At 38.8% G+C, this 20,801-nt stretch overlaps 1 long non-coding RNA gene across 3 annotated transcripts in view; it reads right to left on the reverse strand.

The window, feature by feature from the left end:
- Positions 1 to 20,801, reverse strand: part of LOC134564797 (uncharacterized) — a 75,306-nt gene that overhangs the window by 49,900 nt on the left and 4,605 nt on the right. Inside the window, exons 2-3 of one of the 3 annotated variants that reach the window (XR_010083654.1) lie at positions 15,479 to 15,526; positions 4,722 to 14,067 (exon numbers count right to left, since the gene is read on the reverse strand). This is a non-coding gene — a long non-coding RNA (uncharacterized LOC134564797). Of the gene's footprint in view, positions 1 to 4,721; positions 14,068 to 15,478; positions 15,527 to 20,801 lie in introns of those variants that run through there. The other 2 variants (XR_010083653.1, XR_010083652.1) reach the window with 2 other exon arrangements.

Consider the following 20,801-nt stretch of genomic DNA (forward strand, 5'->3'; position numbering starts at 1 on the left):
CAATTTCCTTCAGAGCCAGTGCCCTGCATCAGTGGCAGCAGTGTACGGCCTGTGATGATGACAACTAAAGTACCAGAAGGGATTTCTGTACCCAGGTGATTAACTTTGGGTCCTTTATTTTCTGTCCAGGATTTATACAGACTTTCAATTCTGTAAAGAATTAGGCAGTCAGTATGCATTGCTGATGTAATGGCTTTAATTTCCTGGATCTTCAAGAGAAAATAACCCTACTACAACACAAAATTCAGCTGTCTTTACTCAATTGTATTGACGAAGAATTCATTTCAGTGTTAAGCCTTTATTTCAGCTATAATCTCACCCTCCATATATTCTAATTTTAAAGCATTAAAATGGAAAAGTACCTGAACATAACTGTCCTACAAACATGAAATGAAATAACAGTTCTGCTACTTAACTTCCCACTTAGGATCCAATGTGCTGACACCTTCCACCCTTTCCACTGAGCCATGTGTGGTTGATTCTGAAGATGCTCAAAAACTGAAATAACATCTCATCTCAACAAGTATGCTTTATGAGTTCATCAGTTTGATAAAGCATCTTTCAACCTCTCCCTTTCTTATTTCACACCCTTTCCTGTGGCACTTTATGTCCCACAGCTTGCAGATACTGCTTGAGAAAGAACTGAAGAAATACTTCCAGATGTAGCGCTGGGGTATTACAAAGATAACCTGTTGTTTGTAATTTCACCAAGAGGTTCAAAAAACTAAACATTTCATTTCCTGACTCTGTTTATGATGCATAACCTAAGGAGAACTCTACTTCATGAATTATCTGAAGTCCCATTGAGTCAATGTATGCTGGTTACAACTTTGCACTTAAAGGTTTTGCACCTGTGTAGTCCTCCTTAGGAGAAATGAATTGCCATTAGGTGAAATGATAGCTCTCCAACAGAGCACACCATATCACAACTAACTCTGTTATTTAAAGAGCCAGTAAAGTTGCTCCCTTGCCACCTCAGTGTCAGTGTTTGCCAGCAGTGCAGCACCACTGCAAACTGACAGGTCAGGCCAGAGTGGAGAAATAAATAAAAGCACAACAAGACATAGGGTAGACTCTCATGTCATGCTACAAATATCTCTGTAATTAATTGCATAAACACATTCTTAAAAAAAACCAAACAACCCAGATCAACAAAACAACCAAAAGCCACAACAAACACAAAACCACAAGGCTGTATCTAGATTTAATGGTTGTAAATAGCTTGGTATCTGCTTTGTTCAGCCACTCTTCACTCTTGTTTCAGTGAATGAGAAAGACCTGCACATCTGTGTCTTGACAGAAACACAGGTCAAGTACAGTAACAGTCCAAAATTATGCTATGTCTGCATTCAGATTAAAAGCATCATGTCACTGCTGGACTAACTGCAGAACTAGACATTGAAGACATTGACAAGGGATAGTCAGAGAGTCTGTCCTCCAGTTACAAGCATTTGGAAGGCCACTAGTAGATTCTGGTTTATTTAAATGCATCTCCATACAGCCTGAGTGAGCCTGATGTTTTACAATATTACAAATACTAATAGCAATGTGGAGATCAAAAAAATCCAAAAATTTGATTTCTCAGGCCACAAGTGAAGAATGTTTTGATGCTATTAAGCTCTGTGTGCACGAGATGTACAAACCATCAAAGAAAGCAGTCTGAAGGGATGAAAAAAAATTGAACATTTTGCAGAAAAATAGGTATCTTTATTTTCTATTCGTGGGCAAAATATATTTTTCTCAGCACAGTTAAGCTTATTTTCTTTAGACAGACTTCCTCAAATGTTTTATATATGGCATGCGTTGATTTTTTTTCCCTGAAATTCATGTATCTGCCATTATAATGTCTCATAGTAGGTAACAGTCCAGTGAGTAAGACTGTAGACTACTTGCAAAAAAATACATAGATTTAGAAATGTGACTGTTAAGTGCAGTGAATGTAACAAGCTGATGGAAAATAAACCTTAAAAAAATAGAACATCTACAAAATAGAAATGTGATACAAGCTCCTATTGCATATCTAGTACAGCTGGTTCACAGAAAGTACCAGCAGCAACATACATTTTTAAAACTTGAAAAAGGACACCTGCATTAGTAGAAATGCATGTCAGAGCCACTGGGGAGCATGCTAATGTACATACAATAGGGAGACAAATAACGCAAACAGACAAACCTGCCCTGTATAAACTAGAGTTCTGGAGGGTACACTAGCCTTGAAAAATATGGGCATGCACATCTGGGTATGCCTAGGTAGTCCTTCTAAAGAACAGTTGGATATGTAAAGGAGTTTGCACGCCCTAACCCTGGCTGATTACAGACTCCAGAGAAACAGGCAAAACCTCTAAGCCCTAAAAACTATAGAGTAGTTTACACTGTATAGCCATTTCTGGTATTTATCACATTTAACAATTTAAAAGATTGTCAGAAGTTGGACTTCTAGCAAAAGTAGAATGAATGGTATTAAGAGCATTAGGATATCCTTAGATGGGGGTTGCTTAATTAATTCAGATGTTCTGATTCATAAATAAGTTTCATTCTAATCTCAGATCTTTCTTCCATCTATTACTTTATTTCTATCACCGCCTACAGATTCACAAAGATTTTGCTTTGGTTTAAGTTACTCCATAGTAAGTTCACCAAAAGAACAAAATGCATCTTGCTTTTGCTAGATATGGAAAGCTTTAAGGAAGTGAAAATCACTGCTACATCACTTTCAATCCTCATATCCCAGAGTTGCTTATCATCTCTGCATTAAAAATATGCCAATTAAGAAATACTGCTGGCCAAGGAAGGTAAGAGTTTGCAGGGAAGTCCAGACAAACAGCTGGAGTAAATCAGATATTATACTAATGTCAGACAACGGAAGGATCCTGATTTACATCCTCTGTGAATCCTATACCCCGGCATTCTTCTTGTAAATCACAGCAGTTTTTCTGGGAACATAGTAAGGAAGTGTTTTATCTACACTTCCTTGTAACACGCAGGTTTTTTTATGATTTCAGAATTGTTTAGGTTTTATTAGTATGAGTTTACAGCTCTTTGTTCCCTGGATTGTGTGAAGAATGGAAGCAGGAGACTTGCTGCTATTTTACTTTTAGCTGGTGAATCAGAGAGGGTGTCTCACATTTCATTAGTGTTTGAGTCCTTAACTCCTCATACTTCTCAGGTTCTTTTCCCCTTTGCACAATGTATGCAGGGACAAGAATGTGTAAGTGCCACCGCCACCCCATTCAGACTTTCACTGAATTGGTGTAATTGGATTTTGCACCTCAATTTGCAAGATACAGTTCCCCTGAAAACCAACCCATTTTGGTAAGCATAAAAATAAAATGAAATTAAAAAAATAATAAAGACAGGGCAGGCATTCATAAGGTAGCAGGTCTCCACAGTCTTCAGCTGAGAGACCCCAGATTTCAACGTACCCTGAAAAGGGTGATTAATTTAAAGTGAGTGGAGTCTGTTGCTTTAAGACAAGCTCATAAATCGTGAAAGATCACCACTTCTTTTCAAAAGGCTCTCCACGGTCTGAGTTTCCCTTCTGGGTCAGTAAAGGCATTGAAGTTTTAATGGCATGCCATGGCAGATTACACGATACAGCTGTCCCGGCACCGTGAAAATTAAGTTATGCCCCGTGTCAGCAAGGTTTTTTTTCCCTTTTCTTTCCCTACCCTCCCCCCTTCACTCTCCCTCTTTCTTTCTCTTTCCCTGTCCCCTTCTTCATTCTCCTTTTTGCTGGGAAGTGCGCATCCAGGGAGGAGGTGGGAGCCCGGCAGGAGCTGCTGCCACTGCTGCTGTTGAGCCCCAGCTATTGAGACTGAGTAAATGGAGCTGATGGGTGAAGAAGAGCCATCAAAATGGAGGGTTTTGTTCCTCCTCCTCTCCCCAGGACCCAGTGGCAAAGGCAGCCCTCCTTGCTCACTCAGGCGCAAGCACCTACCCTGCCTTCCCAGCAGTGCCAGACACCCACCACGCCATTCCCCCTGCTCAGCACCCTGCGGGCCTGTGCCGTGGCTCAGGCACCAGCAGAGCCTTGTGCTGCTGCACACTGTCACAGGAGGATGATGCTCCTTGTGGGAGATGCCTCTTTCCCACAGGGAAGGGCCTGGTGTGCTGGTGCGCACTGCACGCGCAAGCTCACCCAGGAACGGCGCAGCATCTTGCTTGAAAAGCAATAGCAGTCCCTGCTGTCCCCCCAGCCCCGTATCTTCACTCTGTAAAGAGCAAGATAGTAAAGAGCTTATTAAAGCATGAGAAATTAATCGCATTAGCGTTTAGTCTTCCAGGGCAGGGACGTATGAGGGGAAGAAAGAGAGGAGGAAGCAGAAATGAAAGAATCATTTGCAAATCTAACAACCAGTATTCTGCATCAGTCATTTCCAATCTCCTTTTGATTTTTAATTCCTTGAAAACTTCAGCCTCTGAAGAGTAATTTAAATATATTGATATTGGACTTGGTGGTCTGGTTTTTTTATGGGATGTCCTGAGGATGCTCACAACCACAGACAGCCAACAGGTGAAAATTACTGTTCTATATATCTCTAATACCTCGAGATACTGAGTTATGACAGGAGATAGCCCCTATGACTCTTCAGTGAAGTCAAAGTTGTTAAGTAAATTGTTGTTTGAAAAATGATCAAGTTACTAAAGGCTTCAAGTAGAAATTCCCATTCTGATATGAAGCCAATATGTTGACTTATTTACTTCTTTCAGTCTTTAAAAATGAGTACATAGGTATACTTTGCATACAAACAATATTGTCTACCTGAAATGCTCACATCACACCATATGCCATAACTTGTCCAAAAGTTTCTGGCTTTAGACTTGCACAATTTGCAGTTAGCCTTCTATTCTAGCCCAGGACAATGATCTCAATGGGTTTATTTATGCCAGGGCTCTCTAATGCAGGGATACTTTGATTAAGCTCTTTACTTGTTCTGCTGTCCATGTGTATATTGATAGCAGAGGATGAGGTCTGACTACCTGCATATTCAGCCACCTCTACTTTATGTATATTTGATTATATATTAAGGTATTCTACACTGGAATTACTTTGCTAAAATGGACTTGGCATTTTTCTTCTTGCTTTCCCCAGTTATTACTAGGTACAACCTGCTGCTCACATCACTCAATATGCTACAAGAATGTTTACCCACACAGTTTGAGTTGAACTTCACCAGACTACAAAAAAATGTCCAGACCTGGGACAAAATGAAATTTTTGCCATTATTACTGAGTGGTTGCTGGCAATGTTTTTCACAGGTGTGACACAAGTTCATGAGAAAAGTATAATTTTAGGCAAGAAACATTGTTTAAGAAGCTCCAGCAACCATGTGCCTCTTTATGTACTCTGCTTTTAGTTGGCACAAATGATTTGATAAATGAATCTGTAGGATACCATTAGCTGGGGCTGGGGGCAGAATAAGGGTCTTGCAGATTATCTTTTATGTAGATGATGTATAGACATTAAATAAAAGCCACTTTCACAACACTACAATAATTCTGCTTTGGTAGTAGCAGAGACAAGGTTATCAGGGACCAACTCATCCTACAGACTTACCTTGTTTGTTTCTGCTTGTTTACTTGTATACCTCAGTTTCTTTACACACATCAGTGTGTGGGGAAGAGCTGGTCACTATTCCTATTTGCGTTGCTGCTATTCACAACAAGTAAATCTTTCCCATGTTTTTTGTGATAGGTTCAGGCCTTTATTGAGTGAGAAGAGCTGTGAGCTGCCCAAGAGCTGTTTTGTTGGCAGGGGGTTAAGGAGAATTGTCTGTCACATCAATTATCTGCCCTTGAGCTCTTAGAAAGAAGGTGCCTAGAGACTGGCCACTTCTCTTGCTTGTACATCCACACACATGGACACCAAAACAGCTCACACTTTGATTGGGAGTTGCTCTCCCCCTCTCTCAGCAGTGCTGCAATCCATGTTAAATCAGCTCATTCCTCCTTCTCAGTAAAACTAGACAGGCCCCTGCTTTGAATACGCTGGACCACACAAGGGAGAGGGGAAAAATATCTTTCCTTCAACCCTTTCTCTCCTTCGTCATTTGGAAGCCTGTGTTCTAATAACAAATGGTCATCTAAAAAAAAAAAAAAAAAAAAAAAGGACAAGCCTTCCCTTCTTCCCTTTTCGGAGCGACAGCTCTGAGCCTTGGTCAGGGCAGCCCATGAATCGGACTTGCAAAGGGCCCGGGAGGGGTCCCTATAAATCTTCCCCACACAGAGGTGGCTGTCTGTCTACTTCTGGGCTGCTGCTCATTGTGACTAAAGTTTAACTGCTTTACTTGCGATTGGGGGGAGGCAGGGAAGCAAATCGCATAAACCTGAGGTTTATGGATATTGCCTTATTTCCTTGTCATTTTCAAAAGACATTTGTTTGTTTCTTTATTGTTCCCTTAGAAAAGTAACAATCACTAATTTTTTCTACTTATTTTGTCACCTAATTTTCTTTATTTCTCTGTCTTTATCTTGCTACCTGTGGAATGAAAACTATATTAAGTAATCTGACATTTGTGAGAATGTGAGCAGTCACTTCCTTTGGCTGCTTATCCTAGAAAGGATAAAACAACTAGTACAAAAATAATAAAAAAATAAATATAAAAGCGATAATGAATAAATCTTTTGTGGCTGTGTGAAAAATTATGTACATGCTTACCCACAGATTCACAGACACAGAAACAGACACACACTTGATATCTTGGAGAAATGCCAGCTGTAATTGCCACAAACTAAACATGGCTTTGTTTTCTCACTGGTGCTTTTGCCCATTATATTCTGCCTTTCTGCTCATGACTAATTTCTCAATCCCATTTCATGGGTAACAGAGCAAAATACCAATCTATTTAATAGCAGTACATACATACTTTTTGGATATAGTTCAAGTCTGATGTCACCAAAATTATAATAATATAGACTATTAGTAAACAGCATCAACTGCATGTGAATTCTTATCATTATAAAAATGCATCAGTCAGCTGAAAAGTGGAATTTGTATTGGCACAAATTATCCTCCCACGTAATTTGAATCTGAGGGCAAAATGATTTCTGGATTTGAAAATTATAATAATGATAATGGAATTGTTATTTTCAGCTTTCATGCACAGCAAATTGTTTGTGGTCTTTCCATATTTATCTTAAGAAAAAAGTTGTCTGAAGATTAAAACCAAGCCTAAGAATTGTATTATGATAGTGAAGCAAAGACCTTTTGAAATAGAAATCTCACTCCATCCATTTGCAAATCATGTTACAGGTAGACAGTGAATTGCTTCATTTAGAGTTACTATGAATTTTAACCAGTTTTCAAAACAATTTTTATTGAATAGAAAGTATTAGGTTTACAAAACAAAGACTATACTGGGGTTGTGCATACTTCACTACATCAGAAAGATGAGGGCAGAAAGATGTTTCTCCATTCTTAGATATTGATTTGTTTGCAGGACTGTTTGTGAGCAAAGCATGTAAAGTTGGGCAGCTTGTTTGCTCCCTGCATGTGTGTTCATGGGTGGGTGAGGGGAGTTTGAGAATTCCTAATCCTGCAGCTCTCAGGACCTGGAGAGTTGTACCCCATCTGGGGTAACTGGATTAAAAATCTTTTCTCATTTCAAAGGTTTGATCTCAACAAGGGTTTGATGTGATGAAATCAAAGTGGCAGCTTGGATTTGAAAACTATTTGGATTTGAGCTTCCTGAAGTCTAGATCTGAGAGAATGGCTGCAGTGGATATGAATGTGTGGTAACTGCACTAATGCCTATATAAAGAAGAAAGTTATGCATGAGGAAATAAAAAAATATCCCATTTCTAAAATAGTGCCTACTCCAGCAAGAATAACCTTATAGTAAAATAACTTTCATCAACTAATAAGTGGCATTTGTGCTATCTGATTTTAACACATCCCCTTACTGACAATAATAGAAGATTTTGTCTTAACAGAGGTGAAGCTCAATAACAACAGCCACAAAACTTATGTATTATGTGATAATTACTACTATTATTTTGTTGTCTTTGACGCTTCCCAAGGGTTAAAGGACCCCAAAGACATGAGAACAGCTCACTGACCTATCCAAGGGAAGGGTAGATTCCACATGATTTTGAGCACGTCACCTTCCCTGTTTCTGATCTTCTAATCCTCACCTGCACACTAGGGACAATAGTAGCATACCTATTTCAGACGTCTTTCTGAGGGAGTGGTGCTACAATACTTCAAGATGTTTACACTCTTTGCAGTGAAGCCTGCCAGCAGTTCCTGTATTTTGAAATCAAATACGAATAAATTGCTCCATAAAAGAAAATACTAATCCTGGCTGCAGGTGAAGTTTCATATGCAGTTAGAAACACAAGCTTAAAGAGAGGGTTAATAAACTGAGTTATACATTTATAAGAAAGTATACACAAAGAAAATTGCCCACAATGCCTTATAAGGTAGGTAGTCAGAATGAAAACATGTTAAATATACAAAGGGACAAAATAATTCAGCCTTGAAAGGTTACAGTAAAGACAGACATGGCAATCAATGCTGCTTTTTTAGTAATCACCTATACTGTCTATGTGGGATATATTATCCATGCGTCCTATTACATACCACCTAAAACTGACTGCAGTTTTCAAATTACACAAGATCCTAACATTTATACAACAGAAATTACATTCATTTTTTGTTACATAGAAAGGTAAAGTATCCTCAGATTCTCCCTTCTCATAGATACTTCCTGTTAAAATTTGCAAAAACATCATGCAGTATAAAGAACTGACTAGAAGATATCTCTAAAGCATTAAAGAAATTTGTTTAGGTTTATAATGTAAGACTGTAAAAACTTACCAGAAGAGCTCACTTTGTATGAGAATGAAATACATCAACAGCTCTTCCCTGATGACACTTTGGGGTCATCTAACAAAAGACTGAAACTCATCTCTCCAAGCAACAGACCAGCTAGTGGAACCATGGACCACATATATGAATTTATTAGAAAATACAGCACCTTTCATTCTAATCTGCAGATTCCCTCTGGCCCTTTATTGCTAAGATAATCATACAGCATAAAATATATATATGAGTGTCTATACATGTATAAATACATGCAAGAGGAAAGAAAGGATGTCTTCTGTGAAGTTCTCTGAAAGACAAAGAGAAAATTACAGACAAAGGATGTCACTCTTACTTAGACTCTTACTTACACTCAGCCTGTACTGTTGAGAAAAATCTCAAATAATTTAGACATATTTCTTGAGATGACTGAGATCCAGACTTGTCTTTTAAATTTATCAACTATTAAACTTGACTTCAAAAGAAAAAGCAACAACATACAAAAAATATAGCAGTACATTATGTGCATTTGGTGTAACAGAACCTGTGCAAGGTAATATGGCAAAGGACGGAGAAATATGCTCTGGCATTAATATTGTATTTAAGTTTTACTGTTCTGCTTTCAGTTGTTTCTCCTTATATAAACACTTATTTTGGGCAAGTCTTGAGTTTTCCAGAGTGTCTCTGAATAATCTAGTCCTGTCCTCGAAGACATGTTGTCCTGGGTTTGACTGGAATGGAGTTAATTTTCCTCATAGTATCTCATATGGTGCTGTGTTTTGGAATTGTGACCAAAACAGTTTCGACAATATGCTGTTCAAGATAGTTCTGCCAAGGCCAAGACTTTCTCTGTTTCTCAAATCTTCCCTCTGTTGAAGTAGTCTGGGGATGGACATGAGACTGTATGGTTCAGCTGTGTCCCCAGACATCACTGTATGGTGACAGAGCTGAACAGCTGACCCCAACTAACCACTCATGGTTATGGTGCTTGTATTTCCAAATACATGATGCAAGATGAAGACCAGCTGTTCTGGAGGCGGCTGAATGCCTGCCTGCTGGTAGGAAATGAAGTCCTCCTTTTGCTTTACCTATTAACTGTTGTTCTTATCGCAAACCATGAGTTTTTCTCAATTTTGCCCTCAGATTCTCCTCCTCGTTATGTGGTGGGGAGTGAGCAACAGGCTGTTTGCAGCTCAGTGCTTACAGGGTTAAGCCACACAGACCAGCTACACCTTGTCAGATGTTCTTACAAACTGTCGGTGACTGAAAATTTACTCCTGAGTAGGTACCATTTAATTCTAAACAAAGGCAATAACTTATTTGCTTCTTCCTTGAAACAATGTTTTTATATTGTTGAAAATTGTTACTACTTCACCTCACTGGTCCTCTTCACTACCTTATCCTTTTTACACTTTTGCCTGTCCTGCCATGGCTCTTGCCCTCTTCTCTCTACCATTTTCACAATGAGTTTCTCCTAGTTTAGTTTCCAAAGTTTCATCTATTCTTTATAACATTTTGGAAATAATGGCTAAATGTTCTCCCTGAAATTGCTTCATCAAACTTAAAGTTTTAGTAGGCTTAATCTATAGTCATACAAAATTCCAATTGATTTACCTACTGTTTCAAACAGTATTTCCTTATTCTGGGAAAATTCCTATTCCTTATCCCTACTGTGTTCTTGTCCTTTATTTACTGATATATTAAACAAATACTGTTTGTACACAACCTTTTAAAGGAACAGTTTGCAATTATGGAAATTAAAAATAGACAAATGCTTTCAGGCATTCTTATCATCACACCTCAAAACGTGTTTAAGGAAACTCAAAGGGGATTTTCCTTTTGTGTTTAGTTTTTCTGGGGGAAGACAGTGCAGGGTAGTGAATGATCTCAGGTAAAATTGCAATTCATAAGCTACTGAGATCTGGGATTGAGTTTCTAACAGGCACCTAGTGTCAATTGAAACTGTGATAATCTGTTTTTCTGAGAGTTAAACTCAAGTTAATTATTATCTTAATATTGTTCAACACTATTGTCTCTGCTGTCAGTTGTAACTTTGCTGTCCCCATCCCCATTTTGAAAAGCTTTTTCACAATTACCCGTAAAAAAATCCTAATTTTAAAAAGCTTTATTCACCATAAATATGATATCAATAGGCTAGATCAGGTGTTCGAGACCTGAGGAATTTGGTATAAAAGGCATTTCTGGTTTGATAGGAAATGCCTTTTGAATATTGTTGCTCTTATGTCATAAGGCACTACCTTAATAAGGGTAAAAATAACACTAATTTCATGATAACTGGATGAGTTACAACACAGAACTGCTTTAAACTCTTCTTATGGTGGGCAACCACAAAGAGAAGAAACAGAAAACACAGGAATCTTTTGGCAGAATGACAGGATGCTGTAACAGAGAAAAAAACCCACAAGTTTTTGTATTTAAGTAGGAAGATCGGGAGTCTAAAAGGAGAGGGTAACAAGAAAATCTGGATATCTTATGGTTCAGTAGGTTGTCATATTTCTAACTATGAGAACATAAAACTCCTTAAAAAAAGAAATGTAGCAAAGAGATCAAAGTAGAGCTTGTTGTTCTTAACAACCAGTAGGGCACAACATTTCTTTCTTTCAAATCTGTGTCATGCTCATTGAATGGACTACAGTAAGACTGCCAAGGCAGCAGAAATCCTGGTCTATAATGGTTAAAAACAAAGTAAATGAGTATAAACTGGAAATTGTGCAGTGCAATCCTTCCCTGGGAAATCTTCTCATTACTGGCCATCAAAAGTATCACAAAAATCACTGAATTTAAATTTCCCTGTCTGTATAGGTCACAGTAAGTTATCAGTCTTTTAATGACATCAGAAGGAAAGAGTGAAGGTCCTGCTGTATCGTGCAACAAACTTTGAGAGAAATGTAAGATCTAATCCTCTTGCACTCATTATATTCCTGTTCTCAACTAGACTCATCCACTGCAAACTCAACTGACTCACTGTATTTGCAGCACTAGTAGCCATTTTTGGTCAGTAATTTTCAGATATCCCAAGAAACCTCTGTCATGAATCATTGGGTTCAAATCAATTTTCATATTCTTGAATTTAGAAGCCGTCTAAAAGAAGGAGGAGTGCTTTCCTATGGTTGTGCTCCTCCTATCCCCACCACATTATACTAAAACTTTATGTAGTACAGAAAAGAGCAAGAAGAATGATCAAAGTGATGGAATAGTTCTGTGGAAAAAGAAAACTTGGAAAGGGACGTGGAAAAGTGCCATATAGTCACTGTGGCGCAAAGGAAAGGTCAGGTGGCAAAGTCCTGCCAAAGGAGAGGAAAACTTCTCAAAACTGTGCTGTAAGGCAGTGGAACTCCTTGCTGCAGGCTGTCGAGGATGTGAAAGCTGTTGGTGCAACATGGCTAACTGAAAGCAGAAAAATCCTGGTGTACTTCCAGAATAGAACTTGTAGTGCTCTAACTCCTACATGGTTTCTTCCTCTGTCATATACGTGAAAGAAAAACTGTAAGCTGCAAATGAGTATCATACTACTGAAATCTCAGAATAAAACTTTGTTGCTGAAAAAAAAAAAAACAGATTGCTGTGAAAATGTGGGTATATATGTGTCTGTTAAGTCCTCCTGCTCATGTTGAAAAACAGACATGCAGTGAAATTGTGACAGTCTGGATTCAAGTCACACAGGCTGATTTTACACAAGTTTTCTGGTCTTGGCCTGTCTAGAAGGAGCTCTTGTCATCCAAGCTTGCTAAAGGATAACCACGTGAATCTAGCCACTATTTGTTAATGTGTCAAACTGGCACCACGTAACATGTACCACTCTAGTCTCAGAAGGAGAGGCTGTGTACTCAATCAGCATTGGAGATGCTTAGCCTGGAGGCCTTTTAGGAGGATGGGACAGGGATAGGAAAAAACACACTTCCTCTACCAATGGAAAGCACACCCAAAGTACCATCTTCCTCTTAACATCTTCCCCACAACCTGTCTGTGTGGTGCCAGCCTCAGCAGCTTGCTTTCCTAACTCTCCATGATGCTCTTCCTGCCTCAGGAGTAGTGGTGTCATGGAGGAAATGGCAGCAAATACACAAATATATTTTTGAACATTGGGTAGAAAAAAAGACAAGACGTTCCTGCAAATTTTCAATTCCACTTCAAAACAGAGAAACCAAGACTGACACAGATATTCAGTCTTATACTTTAAATCCAGCCAGCCTGAGCCTTTACTGGGGATTAGCAAAAATACTTGATTATCATACCTGTTAATAAACATAAATGCTAATGTTCTGTAATGAGCAACAATTCATGTCTCTATACCTTAGCTATATCCTGACAGGAAAACTTATTTTGCAGGAGGTAAAAAGTTATATCAAGATTAAGTTATACAAGACTTAGCAAAAAAATATTAAGCCTTCAGCAGTGTTTAAAAATACACTATATCCCACACATATGTAAATTTTATTTACAAACGGGATAGCCAAACATTTTAGGACAACCCACATATGGGCAAAGTGATATGCATATTATTAAATCACTATGCACCTCTACCTCATATACCACTACTAAATGCATGAGTATATTTAATATTAAAATGTCTGTATCTGTATTTGAATGTGTAATTAAACACAAGCTTGCTTTAGTATTTACATGTAGTTGTTAAAAAGTGCAGGTTTTAATGGCAATACTTTCTTTAAAAGATGTGGGAAAATAGTTATGGAGTCAGTTCCTACAGAGATTACAGAAATCTGTCTGAGGGATAAAACTTTGTTTAACGTCTCTTCAGTTATGCCTCTTATTTAGTAGTCACAGTTATGCCAAATGTCTTACTCTTTTTTCATCAGGGAGCAGATAATAACTCAAATGCCTCAGCCAAAACAAACTCTTTGAAAAGATCTTATGAAATCATTTCTCTTTGCAAATCCATAAAAATCACCTCGGACTCCTTATCAATAGAAAGGCTTAAAGAGGGTGCAGAAGTCATTGAATTATGATGTGCTTGTTTTAATGAAATTCCACTCCTGCTGGGATGTTCCCTGCAGATTTTCCATATTTCAGCATGGGAAAGGTTTGATGCTTTCCTGCCGGTGCCAAGAGTTAATTGAAAACATTTCAGGATAAATTCAGCTTGGGGGCCAACGCTCCCATTCCTTCATTATTCTTAACAATAATAGAGGAGTAATACAATTATTAATAGGCATGTTGTATCCTCTTAAAGTGGCAGTGTGTTTCTGAAACCGTGTCTTTCACATTCTTTTTCTTAAGGAATTCTGAAACAAATAGAAGAATAGAAATCTCAGGAGAAAAGCAAGGCTGGCTGGTATATATATATATATACAATTCATAACTTTTTTTTCACAGTGAGTACTAAGCTATTGTTAAATATAGGTAGTTACTTAAAATTTAAAAAACAAAAATCTAATAAAACAAAAATATCACTCATCTAGACCAGAATTCCCTAAAGGTCTTCATGTTTAAAGTCTCATCCCTGTGGGATATTAAATAGTTTCTTTGAAGATATGTATATCCTCAGTTATTTAAGGAAACTCAGAAAAGAAAAATGCAATTTTTAATAAAAATGCCATTGTTTTAAAGATTGAAATGACATATTGTTCTTAGGATTTATGTCTTCAGTTTAATGAATCTAAAATAATGAGGGTTTTTTTATGACAGAAGTCATTAGGTTGTCCTGCTGGCCTAGGACTACTTAAATGTTATCTTCCACAGTAAACAATATTGCACAAAATATTTTTCATTTAAATCTTTTTTTTCCCCTGACCTTGACTCTCATTACATTCATAGTAATTTTGTCAGTATTGATGCACTCTTGATAACTAAATATTGAAACTCATAAAAGTTATAAATTTAGGGAAATATTTCCAAAATAATGTTTTCACATAGTTTATTTTCATTATGCATTTTTATCTCTTCTCTGCACTACTCCTACCAAAACAGACAACATAAAATATTAAGAAGCTCTAACTGTTTGCAGAACTATTTTGCCATAAAGTTTGCCGAATAAAGAATCACAAAACCAGTCCAAACAAATGGAAGTTACATGATTCCTGCAAACTACAATGAGTCAAGGACATATTTGTACCATTTCAGAAGGCTGTACCTCATTTACAACAGTTATTCCCCCTTTTTAAAAGAAGATCTGCTGGCAAAAGTCTTTGACTGGGTCCCTGCCCATTCTGGCAGCAAACATGATATTTATAACTGCCCCAGTGCAGAAGACTCTCCAGACAGAATGGAGGTAATTGAACCAGCTTTTTATGCTGTGTCTTAATCTTCTTACCCAGAAGGACAGCATGGGTAAAAAGATTTGGGCTAATAAAAATATTTTCCAAACAGCAGAGCACCACTGAAGCAGCATTCTGGAAAAAACTGAATGGCAGGTGTATTTTAAAGCATTTCTATACCCCAGGATGAGGGTAGGACCTGAGCAGAATCAGGACAGGGTTAGGAACAGTTTCTGCCTCAGATATCCCTACTGCTAAACAGGAACATCAACTGAGTCAGAGCTAACAATGGGTAACCACCTCCCTTCATTTACACAGCAGAGTATTAAGACAACACTGGGCTTAAAATCTGGACTGAGAGCATCACCACAAAATGTTTTCACTAGTTCTCTTAAGTGTAACAAGTTTTCCCTACAACATTGAGAAAATAAAATTTTACCCATGAATGCCATAACTCAGACTCCAACCGAAGAGTTCCCAATGAGATCTGAAAAGAATCAGAATGATTTCTGAATATAATGGGAGGGACAACATTCAGGCTCTACATGCAGTCAGTATATTCTAATAATTAGTCTAATATTCCCAAGAACTGAACCACTCAAGGTTTGAGCAGCCCCAAAGGGAAAAGATTTCAGTTTCTCAGATTTCATATATCATTCTTATCCACTCCTTTTACAAATATATCCTCCCCATTCTAGCAATACATTTTGCATAATAACATGCTCTTCCACACATCCAGGCGCTCCGTTTTGCTCACTTCAGTAGGTTTTAGACAACTTTTAACTACACTAGCCCAAACCCAAGTGATAGCTGCTTGTTGATTCATATAAGCTTCATTTAACTGAGTAATCTTCCTCTCTAAGTATAGAAAGAAAGACAAAGGGTAAATTCTGACAACAGTTACACTACTGAAAACTCACACTACCTCTAACAGGAGTCAATGGTTTGGAGCTGTGCAAACAAGACTTTACATTAGAGAAAGGTGAGATGTTTTGGACAAATTATTTGGCACATATGTTCTTTCAGTTCTTTCCATAAAATCCACATTCTTGTATTGAATTTTCTTCCATGGCCTCAATTCCTGATATGCATAAAGACATCTGTCTATACTTGACTTTGCCAGGTCCTATAGACTAATTTGCAAACATGTGGTATACACCTGTATACACTAATATCAAAAATAAGGTAGCCATAAGAGTTTCTGTGGACTGCTGCTTTACTTCCTGCTAAAACATATTTTTACATGACATCAAAAATGTTTGAATGGATTTAGAAGGACACTGTGACTCCTGAAAGGAGATAACATGATCATCACTATTGAGTGTATCAGGAATACCTATGGAATTACAGAATGGTTTGGATTACAGGAAACCTTAAAGATCATCTAGTTCCAACACCCCTGCCCTGGAACTTTCCACTAGACCATAATAATCAAAGTCCCATCAAAGTCATGAACACCTCCAAGGCTGGGGAGTCCACAATTCCCTGGACAATCTGTTTCAGTGCCTCACTACCCTTACAGTAAAGAATTTCTTCCTGATAGCTAGTATAAACCTACCAATCTTCAGCTTAAAGCCATTCCCCCTTGTCCTTTCATGACATGCCTTTGTGAAAAGTCCCTCTCTAGCTCTCTTGTCATTCTCCTTTAGGCACTGAAAGGCTGCTAAAATGTCTCCTCGGGGCCTTTCCTTCTCCAGGCTGAACAACCCTGACTCACTTAGCCTGTCTTCATAGAAGAGGTACTTCAGCCCTCTGATCAGCTTAGTGGCCTCCTCTGGTCTCCTTCAATAGGTCAACATCTTTCTTGTCCTTGGGATCCCAAATCTGGATGCAGTACCCCAGGCAGAAGTACTCCAGGTAAGGTCTCAGAAGAGCAGAGTAGAGGGGCATAATCACCTCTCCTGATCTTCTGCTCACACCTCTTCTGATGCAGCCCGAGACATATTTGGCTTTCTGGGCTGTAACTGCACACAGCTGGGTCATATTGAGCTTTTCATCCACCAACACCCCAAAGTCTTTCTCCCCTGGGCTATTCTCAATCCATTCCTCCAACAGCCTATATTTGTACTTGGGATTGCTCTGACCCAGGTGTAGGATCTTGCATTTGACCTTTTTGAACCTCATGAGGTTTGCATGAGCAATGGATGACATCCATTAGATGCACCTCTCATGGATGACATCCTTTCCCTTGAGTGTGTTGAGTGCACCACTCAGCTTGGTGTCATCAGCAAACCTGCTGAGGGTGCACTCAACCCCAGGGCCCGTGTCACCAGGAGGAACGTGGAACAGCCTCAGTACTGACCCCTGAGGACACCACTTGTCACTGCCCTCCACTTGGACACTGAGCCATTGACAACAATTATTTGAGTGTGACCATCCAGTCAATTCTTCATCCACTATCCATTTGATGGATAGTGTTCTATCCATCAAATCCGTATCTCTCCAGTTTAGAGACAAGGATGCCGTACAGGACAGTGTCCAATGCTTTCGACAAGTCCGGGTACATGACATCCATTGCCCTTCCCTTGTCCACCGCTAGGTTTACAATATAAACCCGTTTTAGAAGGCCACCAAGTTAGTCAGGTAGGATTTGCCCTTAGTGCAGCCATATTGGTTGTCACAAATCACCTGATTATTTTCCATGTCTCTCAGTACAGTTTCTCATAGCACAGGAGGAAACACCATGATCTTGCCAGGCACTGAGATGAGACTGACTGGCTTTTAGTTCCCTGGGTCTTCCCTACTTCGTTTTTTAAAAATGGGGCTGATATCTCCCTTTCTCCAGTCAGTGGGAACTTCACCAGACTGACATGATTTCTCAAATATAATGGGCAGTAGCTCAGCCATTTTCTCAGCCAGTCCCATCAGGACCCTCAGATGCATCTTATCACGACCCATGGACCTGGGTACTTTCAGGTTTCTTAGATGTTCCTAAGGGATCTTCTCCTGCACAGGGCAGTTCTTCATCTTCCCAGTCCCTGCTCTCCCCTTCTGCATCTCAGGGGATTTGGCTGGAGCACTTGCTGCTGAGCACTTGAAGACTGAGGCTAAAATGTCATTGAGTGCATCAGTCTTCTTCATGTCCTGCATAACCAGGTCTTCCATATCTCTCCTGAAAAGAGCCAACATTTTACCTGGTCTTTCTTTTATTACTGATGTACCTAAGGGAACTTTTTTTTTCTGTTATCCTTGATGTCTCTGACCAGATATACAAATGCCAGTGCTTTAGCTTTCCTAACTATCTTCCTGGCTGTTGGGAAAATTTCTTTGTATTGTTCCCCAGTTACCTTTCCCTTTTTCCATGCTTTGTAATTTACCTGTTTGTGTTTAAATTTGTCCAGGGTCTCCTTGTTTATCCATGCAGGCCTCCTGGCATTCCTTCCTGATTTCCTCTTTGTAGGGATGCAATATACCTAATGCAAATACTTCTTCAGAATGCAATGCAGAATGCAGAATGTGCAATTCTGCAATATGCATTCTGCAATGTGCATTCTGCAATACTTCTTCAGCTACTATCATTGCTTGAATTAGAAGTCGTCGCCAGTGGATGACTGGAAACTTGTAGTGCTTATAAATGCTCTGTTTAAACTACCTAATTTCCTTTATTTAACCAATTAAAGCTAGTGGAAGCCAGATATACACTCTCATATACACCATAACGTAGTAGGCGATTGCATTATTTTAGTATACAAACTTATAAACAGATGTGTCTTGCTTTTGCATTACTAGACAACATCTAGCAATCTATGTCTATTTACATGAGAATGTGTGTTTTGTGACTACACAGAGCACTGTAATCTCTCAGATAGTTAAAAATACAAACTGTGTTTGTATTGTCCATACTTGCATGTAGACATAAGGGAGAAGGTTCAGTTGAATTTTATTCCTTTTGTTTCAAGGCAGCAAGATACTGTGGCCAAGAACTTATACACAAGTATTTCTCTCTTGCAAAGGAAAGAGACATCCCTTCTGTCCTTCCAGTTTCCTCCAAATTTTTTCCTAGTCTTATCTTTCCCCTTCCAATCAAACTGTCTATTTTCCAATTCATAAGTGTTACTCTTAGATGGACACTTTCTTTATCCTCACTATATTCCCTTATATTTCACTATTTTCCTTGAGTTATACTTCCTCTGTTCCTCCTGTCTTCAAGTCCTGAACTAAATCCTATGTCTGGGTCTCCACTCTCCTCCTAATCTTCCCCTTTGACCCCTTTTCAGCTGTTTCAATCCTCTCTAGCCTTGTGGGCATCTGTAACAGTTACCTTCTCTCCTCAATCACCATGCACCTCAACCTCCATTGAAATATGCCACACGTATGCTTGAGCCTGACTTAATTTTACATCTACCTAAGGAGCCTGTTGGATTTCTCATCATCAGGTCAACATTAAAATCACAGTATTATAGAATTTATTTAATAAGACCACCAGAGATCATCTACCTCCATTTTTTTCCAGAAGCTGTATTCCAGCCAATACTAGAAATCAGCTGTATCCCTTGATAGCCAGGTTTTGGAAATATCAAACAATGGAGGTGGCAGGGTTTCTTTGGGAAACTTGTCTCAGACCTGCACTACCTCCTTCACCTCCTGGCAAAGTTCTTCCTAATGCTCAGTCTGAACCTACTGGCCACAGTCTGTGCCCTCTGCACCTTGTCGTACCTTCTTACTCTACTGAGAAGAGTTGGGCCCTGTAGTCTTTACAAAAGTTTTCTTCCCATGGTATAGGGTGCCATTAGAGCAAATTTTCAGTTGGACTAAAGTTCTGCTCCCTCATTTTTCCCTTGTTGGTTACAAACTATAGCCATTCTGGCAGCCTTCTAGTAGCCCCATGAGTTTGTCAGCATCCTTCCTGAACTTGAGAGAGATGTGGTCTGAAACCCAGACACAGTGTTTGAAGTGCACCGTCACGAACACCAAGAACATGGGGATGATAGCTTTCACCTCCATCTTCTGGAGATGAGAAAAAAATCATTTCCAGAGCTAAATATTCATCTTATTTCCACATTACTCTTACCTTCTGGCTGTGCTAACATTGCTAAAGACAGACAGCTTTCTTTCTACGTTCCCTCATTATTTTCAATCTGTGTCTCAGCTAACTTGATCTTATTTTGGAGCTTCTTTTTCCTTATTAGCAAGTGTACTATCAATTCTCCAAAACTTCTCTACAAAACAGTCATCTCCTCTTCCCTACCCTTTCTTCTTCTTACCTATTCAAAACACCACATTTGAACGTGGATCTTTCTTTATGCAGATTCTGTATCACTTTATTAATGTATTTTTATGCTTCCTGCATATCACACTTTACCTCATGACCAACAGACTAAACCTTAGACTATTTCCTTACTCTAGGGTGTTCCTCCTTCCCCTCCCTGATGTATGTCCAAGGTATAGTATTAGCACTATTATCTCTGTGTGTTAACAAAAATCTCTCTTTGTGCACATTCACCTTCTACTATAATACTCACTTGTCTTATAATAAATTAATGAAAAAAAAGAAACTTTGAAGAAAAAGGAGGCTTGTCAATTACTGTTTCGATTTTGAGCACCAAACCCTCATCACTAGCAGTAGCTGCATAAGTCATCCCTCTTTATTGTTTTATTTTTATGCCCTTCAGTTACATTTGCACTGGTTGAATTTTAGAGGTAAATATCCAAAATATTAGCTGAAAGCTTCCTCAGAAAGCAAATCTTTCCCACATCCTTCCCTGCAGTTCCTCTTTAAGAGGTGTCAGCATGGCTGAGAGAATGAAGTGGCTCCACATTGT

This window comes from Prinia subflava, chromosome Z (assembly GCF_021018805.1).
Source record: "Prinia subflava isolate CZ2003 ecotype Zambia chromosome Z, Cam_Psub_1.2, whole genome shotgun sequence".
Classification (NCBI taxonomy): Eukaryota; Metazoa; Chordata; class Aves; order Passeriformes; family Cisticolidae; genus Prinia; species Prinia subflava.